At 35.1% G+C, this 13,018-nt stretch overlaps 1 protein-coding gene across 2 annotated transcripts in view; it reads left to right on the forward strand.

Annotated features, from left to right (window-relative positions):
- stat5a (signal transducer and activator of transcription 5a) overlaps window positions 1-13,018 on the forward strand; it is a 225,205-nt gene that overhangs the window by 120,818 nt on the left and 91,369 nt on the right. For both annotated transcript variants that reach the window (XM_056453251.1, XM_056453252.1), the window contains one exon: window positions 6,594-6,659. The gene's annotated coding sequence lies outside the window, so the exon portion shown is untranslated. The remainder of the gene's footprint in view (window positions 1-6,593; window positions 6,660-13,018) is intronic.

The raw sequence follows: 13,018 nt of genomic DNA on the forward strand, positions 1-13,018 counted from the left end.
TTATACTTTTATTCTATACTTTTTTTGCAGCTTATAGGTCAATGTTGAGTCTAACTTCATATTAGGTGGCCTAAAATTAATCATTCGTTACAATGTACTTACTGTGTAAGTGCATGATTTTGTACTATGATTAAGTACATGCATGTAATTACATCTATAATTAATTGCATTTACAGTAATTACATTTGTAGTTGACTGTCCTTTACACCTTAATCCACTCTTAAACCTACTCATACCACCAAACCTGTCTTTAAACCTACCTGTATCCTACTTCAAGAGCACCAAAAGTGTTCTGCAGTACATTATAAACACAGTAAGTACATTGCACTCCTTTCTTGATGCAAGTACCTAGTAGTTAAATCCACTTAATATAAAGTGGCACCAAATGTTGTGATAATACAGCAATTAATCACAAATAGAAAATTTGATACCCGCAAAAGACTACTACGCCTATGGAGAGTCTTCATACACCAACCAAAATCAATGTGTTTGTGTGTGGCTGCTTGAACATTAGAAACCCCTTCAGAAAACTGCCTTTAGTCCTTCTAGTAGCCTGTGAAGTGTTAGATGAGTGTTTTTGTGTTAATACGTGTTTATAAACCTCTAACGTTGCATGTATATCTGCGTTTGTGTCTGTTGGTCCTCGCAAACACACACAGATGTTGATGTTCGCGTTTCTCTCTCGGCGCTTTGACATCAGATCGCACACAAGCTTCCCCTCCTCGCCTCATTAACATCTGTCGCGCGCGGTTTTCTACATGGATTCCCTCTTATCTTAGCATGACCCCCTGTCCGACGAGAGGCAGATTACGTAATCCCAACCCTCTGTGGGTTTAATCCTGGCTGGCTTTCTAAAGTCATTTGTGTTGGAAATGTGCAGGAATCTGTGCCGTTTTGGTTTGACAGTGAATGAAGCCCTGGAGACGCTCAATAGGATTGGCTGGAGCTCAGTGTTGATCAAGACAGTGTTATTATGATTATGATTAGATAGTGTTCTGTGGGCAAAAAATATATAAAGATTTAAATGTTCTGGCTGATCGTTTCCATTGAATTAATGGGAATTGTGACAGTGTCGTTTCTTGCATTATATTATATTATATTATATTATATTATATTATATTATATTATATTATATTATATTATATTATATTATATTATATTATATTATATTATATTATATTATATTTTATTATATTGTATCTGACTTTGGACCAGAAAATCAGTCAGAATAAATATTACCATATGCAACATATGAACGCTGAATAAATAAGCTTTCCGCTGGGGTAATATTTGTTATGATATGACAATATTCGGCTAAGATACAACTATATGCAAACCTGGAATCTAATGGTTCAGAAAATGTCAATATTGATAAAATCACCTTTAAAGTTATCAAATCAAGTCCCTAGTAATACATATTACTAATCAAAAACTTACAAAATGTCGTCATGGAAGATGATCTTTACTTAATATTCTAATTATTTTTGGCATACAATAAACTTTATGAACAAATACATACAATGTATTTTTGGTTATTTCTACATATATAATCAAGCCAGTGAAGGTTTTGTGGTCCAGGGTCACATACTGTATGTTGTGTTGTGTTGTGCTATATTATACTATATTATATTCTGATTCTGATTGGCTGATGATTGATGACTTTCTAAGCTGTGTAATTATGTTCAAGGTTAAAATGATTTCTCACAGTTAAAATAGTTTCAGGCAGGTCTTGACTACATTAAAATTCCATATCACTGCCACAAATTATTTCAGTTATTTCACAGCCAACAGTCAAAACCAAAATATGACAAAAAGGCTTAGGATGAGATGCGAAACAATTACTAGTTCCACACACAAGCTGTTTGAGGACAAAAAAGTAAGCTAACTTAGTTCCTTCGTGTTGTTCCAACACAAATCGATTGTTTTACACAGCATAGTACAGGGCATAGTAAAGGGGTTATAGATTAATGTAAATAGCAATCAGTAAAAAACAAAATTTTACTAAAGGCAAAAACTAGTCCCCCACACATGAGCTGTTTGAAGACAAAAAGACGATGAATGTCTTGAAATACAACACCTGAACAGTGTCTTTAGATGTGAAACGTTATTGCCACACATAGTAAAGGCATTATAGGTTAATATAAATAGTGAGTTGACTTTACTTAAAAAAGTAAGTAAACCCGTTGTCTTAACATGATTAAGCAAGTAAACTATGTGCATAATTGTAAATATTAAGCCAAGTTAACTTAATGTCACAGTCACTATTGATCTAGCCTGGGCAGATTGCTGGAGAACTACAAATCTATCACAGAACTGGATTTCAAATCCCATCATGCACCTCACACACACACCAGTTCCAGTTTTCTCCCTGACTGCACACTCACAGCTGGAAACAAATCATAGACTGATTACATGGAATGTATTCACCTCACACATACGTACTTATTGCTGAGTCTTGTTGTTGTTAACCTGTAGCATTACGAAGCGTTAATCCTGTCTAGTCTTTCTGTGTTTTGATCCTTGCCTTGTTTTCTTGTTATTGATTCTGTACCTACCATTTGCCTGTTTTTGACTATGATCTTGGATTACCTTTATGCTCCAGTTTGCTACCTGTTTGACCATTGCCTGCCTGACTACTCTTATTAATAAACTGTGTGTGGATCCTCATCGCCGTTGCTTGTATCATACTGTATGTTACACATTACAGTTTGGGTTTAATCCCACTGCACCATGACTTTATATTCTATACTGTACATTATTTCTGTTAAGTGACAAGACTTTTGTCTAAGCAAAGTCAGACCATACTGTCCTAATGAAATAATTAAAAATCAAGGCATGATCATATTTTATATTAATAAAATAAGTGTAATCTAGAGGCCTTTGCCTTTCATATAAGCCACTTCTGATTATTTGTTATTATTTGTTGTTCCTAAAACTTGGATCAGTGACAAGGATTCTGTCAGGTAGTGTACTTCATGCAGAATGTGTACTAATAAACAGCCAATATCTCACAGGCAGGTAATAAGTTACTAATTAATGGTGAGAATTGGTCCTTAAACTGAATGTGAAATGAAAATATTTCAGTGAAAATTCTAAAGTCAATGTTAGCATTACTATAATAAAATCATGGTTATTGTTATCAATATTTGGACTGAAATGCAACCATTTAATCACAGTCTAGACATAATTCATGGGAGAAGCTTCCGGAATGCCTCAAATACTGTTTTTCTGAAGAAATGTACAGCAGTTTTCACTTACTTTGACTGAATAAACCTGAGTGTTTATTTTACATGCTCTGTTAACCAATCATTTGATTACTCACTGTCCATTTTCATTGTCCATTGAGACCTTCAGTTTTGTCATTCAGAGTCCAGAAAGTTAACTTAATGTCACAGTCACTATTGATCTAGCCTGGGCAGATTGCTGGAGAACTACAAATCTATCACAGAACTGGATTTCAAATCCCATCATGCACCTCACACACACACCAGTTCCAGTTTTCTCCCTGACTGCACACTCACAGCTGGAAACAAATCATAGACTGATTACATGGAATGTATTCACCTCACACATACGTACTTATTGCTGAGTCTTGTTGTTGTTAACCTGTAGCATTACGAAGCGTTAATCCTGTCTAGTCTTTCTGTGTTTTGATCCTTGCCTTGTTTTCTTGTTATTGATTCTGTACCTACCATTTGCCTGTTTTTGACTATGATCTTGGATTACCTTTATGCTCCAGTTTGCTACCTGTTTGACCATTGCCTGCCTGACTACTCTTATTAATAAACTGTGTGTGGATCCTCATCGCCGTTGCTTGTATCATACTGTATGTTACACATTACAGTTTGGGTTTAATCACCTTTTTGCGTAAAGTTGACTTATATTATTTAGGTTTTGATATAATGTTATATTGACATATTAAATCAAAACCTAATTTTTGAATAGTAATATGTATTGCTAAAAACGTTTCCTCAATGTATTAAGTTGTATATACATGTACTCATATAGTTGTATCCCAGCCAAAAATGGTCATATCCTACAAATAGGTTTACTAATTTTTTAAAGAAAGGTAACCAATTACTTTACAATGTGTAGGTCTGGCAGTATTATTTTATAATTTTTTTTTTTGTTGTCTAATAATTAATAATAAACAGTCAATTTATTATATTAAAATTTTATTATATGGCACTTTAGATATCACACAACATTTTTCTTTTTTTTATACAATGTGGTTTTAATATTGCTGTTTTCTGCTTGTATATTAGTGACAAACTGCAGCATTGTAAACAAGTTGTTCTCCATCTGTCAGTGAATTTGCACAAAAACATGAAGAATTTTATTTCCCTGTGATTTTATACTTCAAGTGCAAAGAATAATCCACATATGTGATGCCACATGGCGCTCTGGAGAAAAAAAAAAAAACTTTTTGTATTTATCCTCAATGTTTTTAGGAGGCACGTGTATTTTCTTCAGCAGATGGTTTATTATGAATCCAACTCGTCTCTTACATAAGAGAACACTGACTCTCATTCTTACAATGTGATTTATAAGATACGGTTTCAAATAATGTTACCTGCCAACTGGCGAGCAATTTTATTTACTTTTGGTGCTTGGCAAATACAAGTTTTGAGCTCTGCTCACGTCTTGTGCAGTGCAGACTCAATGCACAGCCAAAATGGACTGAAGCTGTTTGGATTTTTATTTAGAAGATCAAAATCAGGGCATTTTATTTGGGCTAAATTTAAACAAACAACTAAAGTTGAACATTACTAAATGTAATTTGTTTGTTTAAATTCATCCCATATAAATTGTTCACAACAACTTTGCAAAAGTCATTTTTTAAGTGAAGATATTGGGGTGGATTAGGGATGTACACTACCTGACAAAAGTCTTGTCATCGATCCCAGTAATAACGACTGCTAGTTGATAATTTGGAAAAGTTGCAGAAGGTCATTACAAATATTACAGAAGACCTATTGGCACCCACATGGACCCAATATTCTCTCAGAAAGTTTGGTGATGGAAAAATCATTGGTTTAGGATTACATTCAGGATGAGGAGATCTGCAGAGTGGATGGCAACATCAACAGCCTGAGGTATCAAGACATTTGTGCTGCCCATTACATTGCAAACCACAGGACAAGGAAAATTCTTCAGCAGAATAGCGCTCCTCATACTTCTCATACTCCTTCTCCACATCAAAGCTCCTAAAAGTAAAGAAGGTCAAGGTACTACAGGATTGGCCAGCCCAGTCACCAGACATTAACATTATTAAGTATGTCTGGGGTAAGATGGAGGAGGCATTGAAGATGAATCCAAAGAGTCTTGATGAACTCTGGGAGTCCTGATAGAACGCTTTCTTTGCCATTCCAGATGACTTTATTATTAAGTTGCTTAAGTCATTGCAGAGATGTATGGATGCAGTCCTCTAAGCTCATGGGAGTCATACACAATATTCATTCTTTTCCCACTGCACCATGACTTTATATTCTATACTGTACATTATTTCTGTTAAGTGACAAGACTTTTGTCTAAGCAAAGTCAGACCATACTGTCCTAATGAAATAATTAAAAATCAAGGCATGATCATATTTTATATTAATAAAATAAGTGTAATCTAGAGGCCTTTGCCTTTCATATAAGCCACTTCTGATTATTTGTTATTATTTGTTGTTCCTAAAACTTGGATCGGTGACAAGAATTCTGTCAGGTAGTGTACTTCATGCAGAATGTGTACTAATAAACAGCCAATATCTCACAGGCAGGTAATAAGTTACTAATTAATGGTGAGAATTGGTCCTTAAACTGAATGTGAAATGAAAATATTTCAGTGAAAATTCTAAAGTCAATGTTAGAATTACTATAATAAAATCATGGTTATTGTTATCAATATTTGGACTGAAATGCAACCATTTAATCACAGTCTAGACATAATTCATGGGAGAAGCTTCCGGAATGCCTCAAATACTGTTTTTCTGAAGAAATGTACAGCAGTTTTCACTTACTTTGACTGAATAAACCCGAGTGTTTATTTTACATGCTCTGTTAACCAATCATTTGATTACTCACTGTCCATTTTCATTGTCCATTGAGACCTTCAGTTTTGTCATTCAGAGTCCAGAAAGCATAGATTGAGCACATTTAATGCTTCAGCTGTCAGTAGAGACATATTTCTCTCTCTCAGTCTCTCGCTCTCTCAGATCTTCTTTTCCTCTGAGGAGAAAACAGCAGACTGAGAGGAAGCAACAGTCTTGCAGACATTAAAGGGACAGCTCACCCCTTAAAAAAAACGAACATTCTGTCATCATGCATTATCCCTTCACTTTTTCCAAACTTGTTTGGTTTATTTCTTTTGTTGAACACAAAGTACGTTGACCAATCTTTTATATCAAAAGATCAAGGGAAAATCTGATTTCTCAGTTTACGAATGCCTTAACAAATCTCTTGTACTCGTATACCTCATGTCTTCAGTGTGTTGAGCTCTGGAGTGCCTTGTAACATACTGAAATGAGTGCTCTTCTTGTTTTTGGTTTGCTCAGAATTGTACAAGATTCTCATAGAGTTTTCTCTCTTTCTGTTTCTCAAATGTGCAGGTTTTCCAGGTATTCCTCTCCAGAAGTTCCTGTTCGTAGATGGTAACTGGGAGCTCAAGATAAGAGGTAAACATTTACTGTATTTATGTACAGTTGAAGTGAGAAAAATTAGCCTGAATTAATTATTAGCCCCCCTGTGTATTTTACCCCAATTTCTGTTTACGGAAAGAAGATTTTTTTAGATACGTTTTTAAACACAATGGCCTCTATTTTAATGATCTAGGCGTAAAGTCTAAAGCGCTTGGCACAAAAGCATTAAGAGCATGTCCGAATAGTTTAAGGACTAAAAAATACACTCTGTGCCCCGATGCATGGTCTAACAGGGTTGTGTTTATGCTCTTAATGATTTATGGGTGTGTTTTGACCATAACATGCATTAAGCCAATCAGAATCTCATCTCCTATTTTCTTTAAGAGTCAGTTGTGTCAGACCGTGGTACATTTGCTATTTACATGGCAGACTTTGTAAGTGGAAAAACTGAATGCTTCGCTAGCGAGAAAACAGTTAAACAGAGCATCTGCAGCGCGAGGATAAAGAATGCCTCTTTTGGCCTCTTTTACTATCTCTTTATTTTACTTTTCCTCTTTACTTTACTCCTTTACTTTCGTGAATAAGGAAACAGTGTTGTACGCACTCCACTGAAGACATCCATTAGCCTACATATTTAATTTAGTTTCAAAACCATTTCTAAATTTAGCTCTAATTTCCAGCAAATGAATAAATGAACAATATCAACAAAGTGTGGTCAAAAGACTGAGTTATATCTAAAAACACGTCCTATTCTTTTGCCCCATATGGTCCAAAACCCAACAGGGGGACAAATCTAAACTTGCTTTTATTAAAACAAATATGAATATGCATATAATAAATAATACTGCTAATAATAATAACATTATAATAAAAATGCTAATTGTTATGAATAAACTGAAAAAAAAAAAAACCCTGGACATGAAAGAAGACATGGAGGTAGTGTTACTAGTAGTAGCTACTATTTAGTATTACTATTTAGTAAATAATAATTTTTGTAACATTTTAATCCTTTTTTCTTCATTCGTATATAGATTGCTCTTTATTTCTAATATTCGTAAATATTGCTGTTCATCCTGTGTTTATTAAGCGTTTGAACCTGCATAGGCGCATAGCGCATAAAACACTCTTGACTTTAGACCGGTTTTACTTGGTCAATGACGCAATCTATTTCAGTTCTTTAAAATAGCAATGCGCCAACAATGCGCCTTAACACACCTCCTTTATGCGCCTTAACACACCTCCCATGAGTCCACAAAGGGACGCAAATGGATTTGCTATTTAAATGTAGCACAAAACTTGAAAATTAGGGTTGCGCTGATCTGAAAATAGCAACAAATCGCACCAAACACATCTTGCACCTTATTGCACCAGTTGTATTATAGGGCCCATTAGTTTTAATAACTCATTTCTAATAACTGATTTCTTTTATCTTTGCGATAATGACAGTACATTATATTTTACTACATATTTTTCAAGATACTAGTATTCAGCTTAAAGTGGCATTTAAAGGCTTAACTTAAATTAGGCAGGTTAGGGTAATGAGGCAAATCATTGTATAATGATGGTTTGTTTGTAGACGATCAAAAAAATATTGCTTAAGGGGGCTAATAATATTGACCTAAAAATAAAAGCTGCTTTTATTATATTCGAAAAAAAAACAAATAAGACTCTCTCCAGAAGGAAGAATATTATCTGAAATACAGTAAAAAATTCCTTGCTCTGCTAAACATCATTTGGGAAATATTTGAAAAAGAAAAATTCAGAGGAGGGCTAATAATTTTCACTTCAACTGTATGTGTGATTTTACATTTGAATTCATTTTTAAATTATGTAAATCAATAATATTGTAAATAACAGCATTTTAATGCATGGCTGTTAGATTGGCTTAAACTAAAAAAATAATTACGTTTTTTATAGTAATGTAAAAATGACAATATATATTACACAATATGCATTACATTTTTGGGTTAGTTTTCAAGCTAAAACAACTCAAATTAAAATAAAATAAAAACTAAATAGAAAAAACACACAATAAAATTAGCCAGCACCAGGACGCGGATGCACTGGGGTACTGTTTTTTCCACATGTCAGTGTTTATGAATAAATTACACCAAAAAGAACACGAGTAGTCTTGACAAACTATACATCAGTCTAAAGCTACAACCCCTAAGCAGTCATTGCAGCTAGATGTTTTCAATTATAAGGAATGTATTTGCTAAATTTGTGAAAGTTGACCAGAAAACACTTAATAGACTTGGAGTAAATCATAGTAATAACAACACACACATGCATTCATTGCTGTACATGGTATTCATTGCTGTACAAAACGGTTTATTTTGAAAGGTAAGAGACCACAGACAAACATCCAATCGATTCAATTCACCTTTATTTGTGTAGCGCTTATACAATGTAGATTGTGTCAAAGCAGCTTCACATAAAAGGTCACAGTAAATAGAAACAGTGTAGTTCAATCGAGCTCATTAAGTCCACCGACACAATAGTGTTGAATTATGGATGGTTATTCATTTGCTTATGTCACAGTTTCTGCTGGAAACCTGTTGTTTGCATTGTTTTACCATGTTACTTAAACGCGAAAACAAAGTCTTTGTAGTAAAAAGCAAGTCGATGTAATATCTTACAGTGTTAGAGATACCCAGTACTGGGAAACACCCATAAACACTCATTCGCGCAATCACACACACGATGGCCAATTTAGTTTACCCAATTTACCTATAGTGCATGTCTTTGGACTGTGGGAGAAACCGGAGCACCCGGAGTAAACCCACACCAACACGGGCAGAACATGCAAACTCCACTCAGAAATACCAACTGGCCCAGCTGGGACTCGAACAAGCATCCTTCTTGCTGTAAGGCAACCACAGTGCCACCGTGTCACCCTTTTGTTTAAAATAAAAACTGAAACTATGAAAAAAGCAATAGCTAAAAATGAAGGAAATGAAGGATGTACCAGCTTTTAGATTTGCCACACATTAAAACCCTGTAGACGAGGCATAATTAACAGTAACACAGTAAGATCTGTCTCATTAAAGCCAGATTGACAATATTAGCCAGTTCCCCTACTGTGATCCTCGCCTCAGAGTCAGACATTGTGCTTATTTAAAGGCTTACAGCTACAGGAATGAAAAAATGCCTTGTAATTTGTTTTTACTGAGAGGAGGAATTAGCTGCCTCCTCCCTGAAGGTGGAGGTTCAAGGTATTTGAGAAGTGCACTCCTTTGTGTTTTATTTTCTTTGCCTCCTCCACAGCTCTGCGGTCAGACAAGTTTCAGAGTTGAGGAAGGCCCCAGAACTTCATGTTTTTTATTTATATATTTTGTATTTAGTTTTTTTCTCCGTTTTTGAAGTTAAATTATTTTTTACATATTATTATCACTATTTCATTTACCGGTTAATGTGATTATCAGAAGCCTCAGATACCGTAATTGCGGGGAAAGTTTAAAATAATATAATATAATACAATACAATACAATACAATACAATACAATACAATACAATATAATATAATATATGGCATCACGGTGGCGCAGTATAGCACAGTCACCTCACAGCAAGAAGGTCACTGGTTAGAACCCCGGCTGGGCCAGTTCTGTGTGGAGTTTGCATTTCTCCTCATGTTGGTGTGGGTTTCCCTTGGGTGCTCCGGTTTCCCCCACAAGTCCAAAAACATGCGCTACAGGTGGATTGGGTAAGCTAAATTGTCAGTAGTGCATGTGTGTGAATGAGTGTGTATGGATGTTTCCCAGTAATGGGTTGCAGCTGGAAGGGCATCCACTTCGTGAAACATAAGCTGGATAAGTTGGCGGTTCATTCCACTGTGGCGACCCCTGATTAATAAAGGGACTAAGCTGAAAAGAAAATGAATGAATACAATATAATATAATATAATATAATATAATATAATATAATATAATATAATATAATATAATTTAATATAACATGAAGAATTTAAAATAATTCTAATATTCTAATAAAATTAATAAAAAGTTACTGTAATATAATTGAATTATATAATATAATTATTACAATATCTAAGTTAAAAAAAATTGTTGTACATTTTATTTTATACTATTCATTTTTGAACATTTATTTTAACAATAAAAAATGAACGCGTCTGTCTTGATTTGTGAGCTTTTTCTACAGTTTACTTTTTTTATCTTTCATATCAGAGTATTCTTCAAAGAAATGTCATTCCTTAACATGTTTTTGCAGTGGACATTGTTCACATTAAAGATTTTACTGATATTGAAATTTATCTGTATTTTTAGTAGCATGGTTATTGTCAAAACGGAATTTCCAGCAATATGATTCTCCACAATAATCATGAAACCGTTATGCAGTAAGATTTCTGCAACAAGAAAAATACACAATCTTCCTTTTGCAGCAAAATAAATATGCCATTAATGAATAAATATTCAAATGTTAAATTTTTAACATTGCTAAAAGCACATACTAAATGATTGATTCATCTTTGTCAAGGGATATACTTGTTTGTTCACTCTAAATTCAGTTTTAATGCTCATGTCTTGACATATGAGGTAAATTGAGGTAAAAGTCAGATGGTAATATATGCATAAGACACTTTTTAGCATTAGCACAGAGCGCAAAATCACTACTCAGGTAGTTGTTGCTATATTTTGTATGTTATTGCATAGATTTAACATGATGTTAGAAACTTTTTTGAGTGTATTGGCATGAAGGCATCAGAAGTTGTTTAATATTTTTTGGACTGCACATCTTTCTTTAATCTCAAATGTACACATGTCGCACATGTAAATAACGTGCTTATTTGTGCAGTGACAATAAAAGATTAAAAATTATTTTCTATTCTATTCTATTCTATTCTATTCTCTTCTATTCTATCCATGATTCTAATCTCCAGTTCTTCTACATCCTAAAAATACTCTTATTTGATTGCGACATGGAGGCTATATGAGTTAGTGAACTCCATTATCATGTTCAAGAAACCAGTTTGAGATTATTTAAGCTTTGTGACATGACCTGTTATCCTGCTAGAAGTCTAACATGATGGGCACACTGTGGTTATAAGCAGATGGACATGCTCAATAATAATACTCAGACAGGCTGTTATAAAGGCCAGTCAGAGAGAGAGATTGTGAATAGCTGTACCTCCATTTTAAAAGTCTGCCTTTCATTCCTTCTATAATGAAAAGGATCGCCAGCATTTACAAACAAAAACAGGGGCTGCATTTCAAATTGGTTACTACTGGAATAGGTACTACATTTAAGTTAAAATGTATTACACAGCTCGTAGAAAAATATGTTCTATATAACGTGAATGGGAGAAGTTCGAAGGGAATTTGAATGTTCTAGATTTGCCTTTGTCATTATCACACTCTCATCAGTTGCATGGCTTTACTCCCATTCATGCATTCTCTCGCATGGCATCATGGGACAGCATAGCATCCATCATGAATTCAGGCATACTATTCATTTATCCATTAGTCCCTGATTTATCAGGGGTCGCCACAGTGGAATGAACCGCTACTTATTCCAGCATCTGTATTGCAAAGTGGATGCCCTTCCAGCCACAATCCATTACTGGGAAAAACCCATACACTCTCATCCACACACACACACACTACGTTCAATTTTATTCATTCATTTATTTTCCTTCAGCTTAGTCCCTTATTTATCGGGGGTCGCCACAGCGGAGTGAACCGCCAACTATTTCAGCAAATGTTTCACACAGCGGATGCACTGAAGCCTGCAACCCAGTACTGGGAAATACCCATACACTCGTTCACACACATTCACACACTACTTTCAATTTCATTTATTTATTTTCCTTTGGCTTAGTCCCTTTATTTATCATGGGTCGCCACAGCAAAATGAACCGCCAACTATTCCAGCATATGTTTTACACAGCGGATGCACTGGTGCCTGCAACCCGGTACTGGGATACACCCATACACACTCATTCACACACATACACTACTGCCAATCTAGTTTATTCAATTCACCTATAGCGCATGTCTTCGGACTGTGGGGGAAACCGAAGCACCTTGAGGAAAACTATTTCAACATGGGAAGATCATGCAAACTCCACACAGAAATACCAACTGGCCCAGCTGGGACTCGAACCAGCAACCTTCTAGCTGTGAGGAGACAGCACTAACCAGTGAGCCACTGTGCCACCCTCTCAGACATACTACTTGCCTCCCATTCTGTACATTCCCAACATGCTATATAATAGGGAAGTATGAGATTGCGGATGCAGCCAGGGTCTTTAGCATATAAAGAGGCTCAAAATGTGACACCACACCATTACACAAGCAACAGCCTGAACCGCTGATACAAGGCAAGATGAGTCCATGCTTTCATGTTGTTTCTGCCACATTCTTACACAGCCATCC

Source organism: Danio aesculapii, chromosome 3 (genome assembly GCF_903798145.1).
Source record: "Danio aesculapii chromosome 3, fDanAes4.1, whole genome shotgun sequence".
NCBI classification, from domain to species: Eukaryota; Metazoa; Chordata; class Actinopteri; order Cypriniformes; family Danionidae; genus Danio; species Danio aesculapii.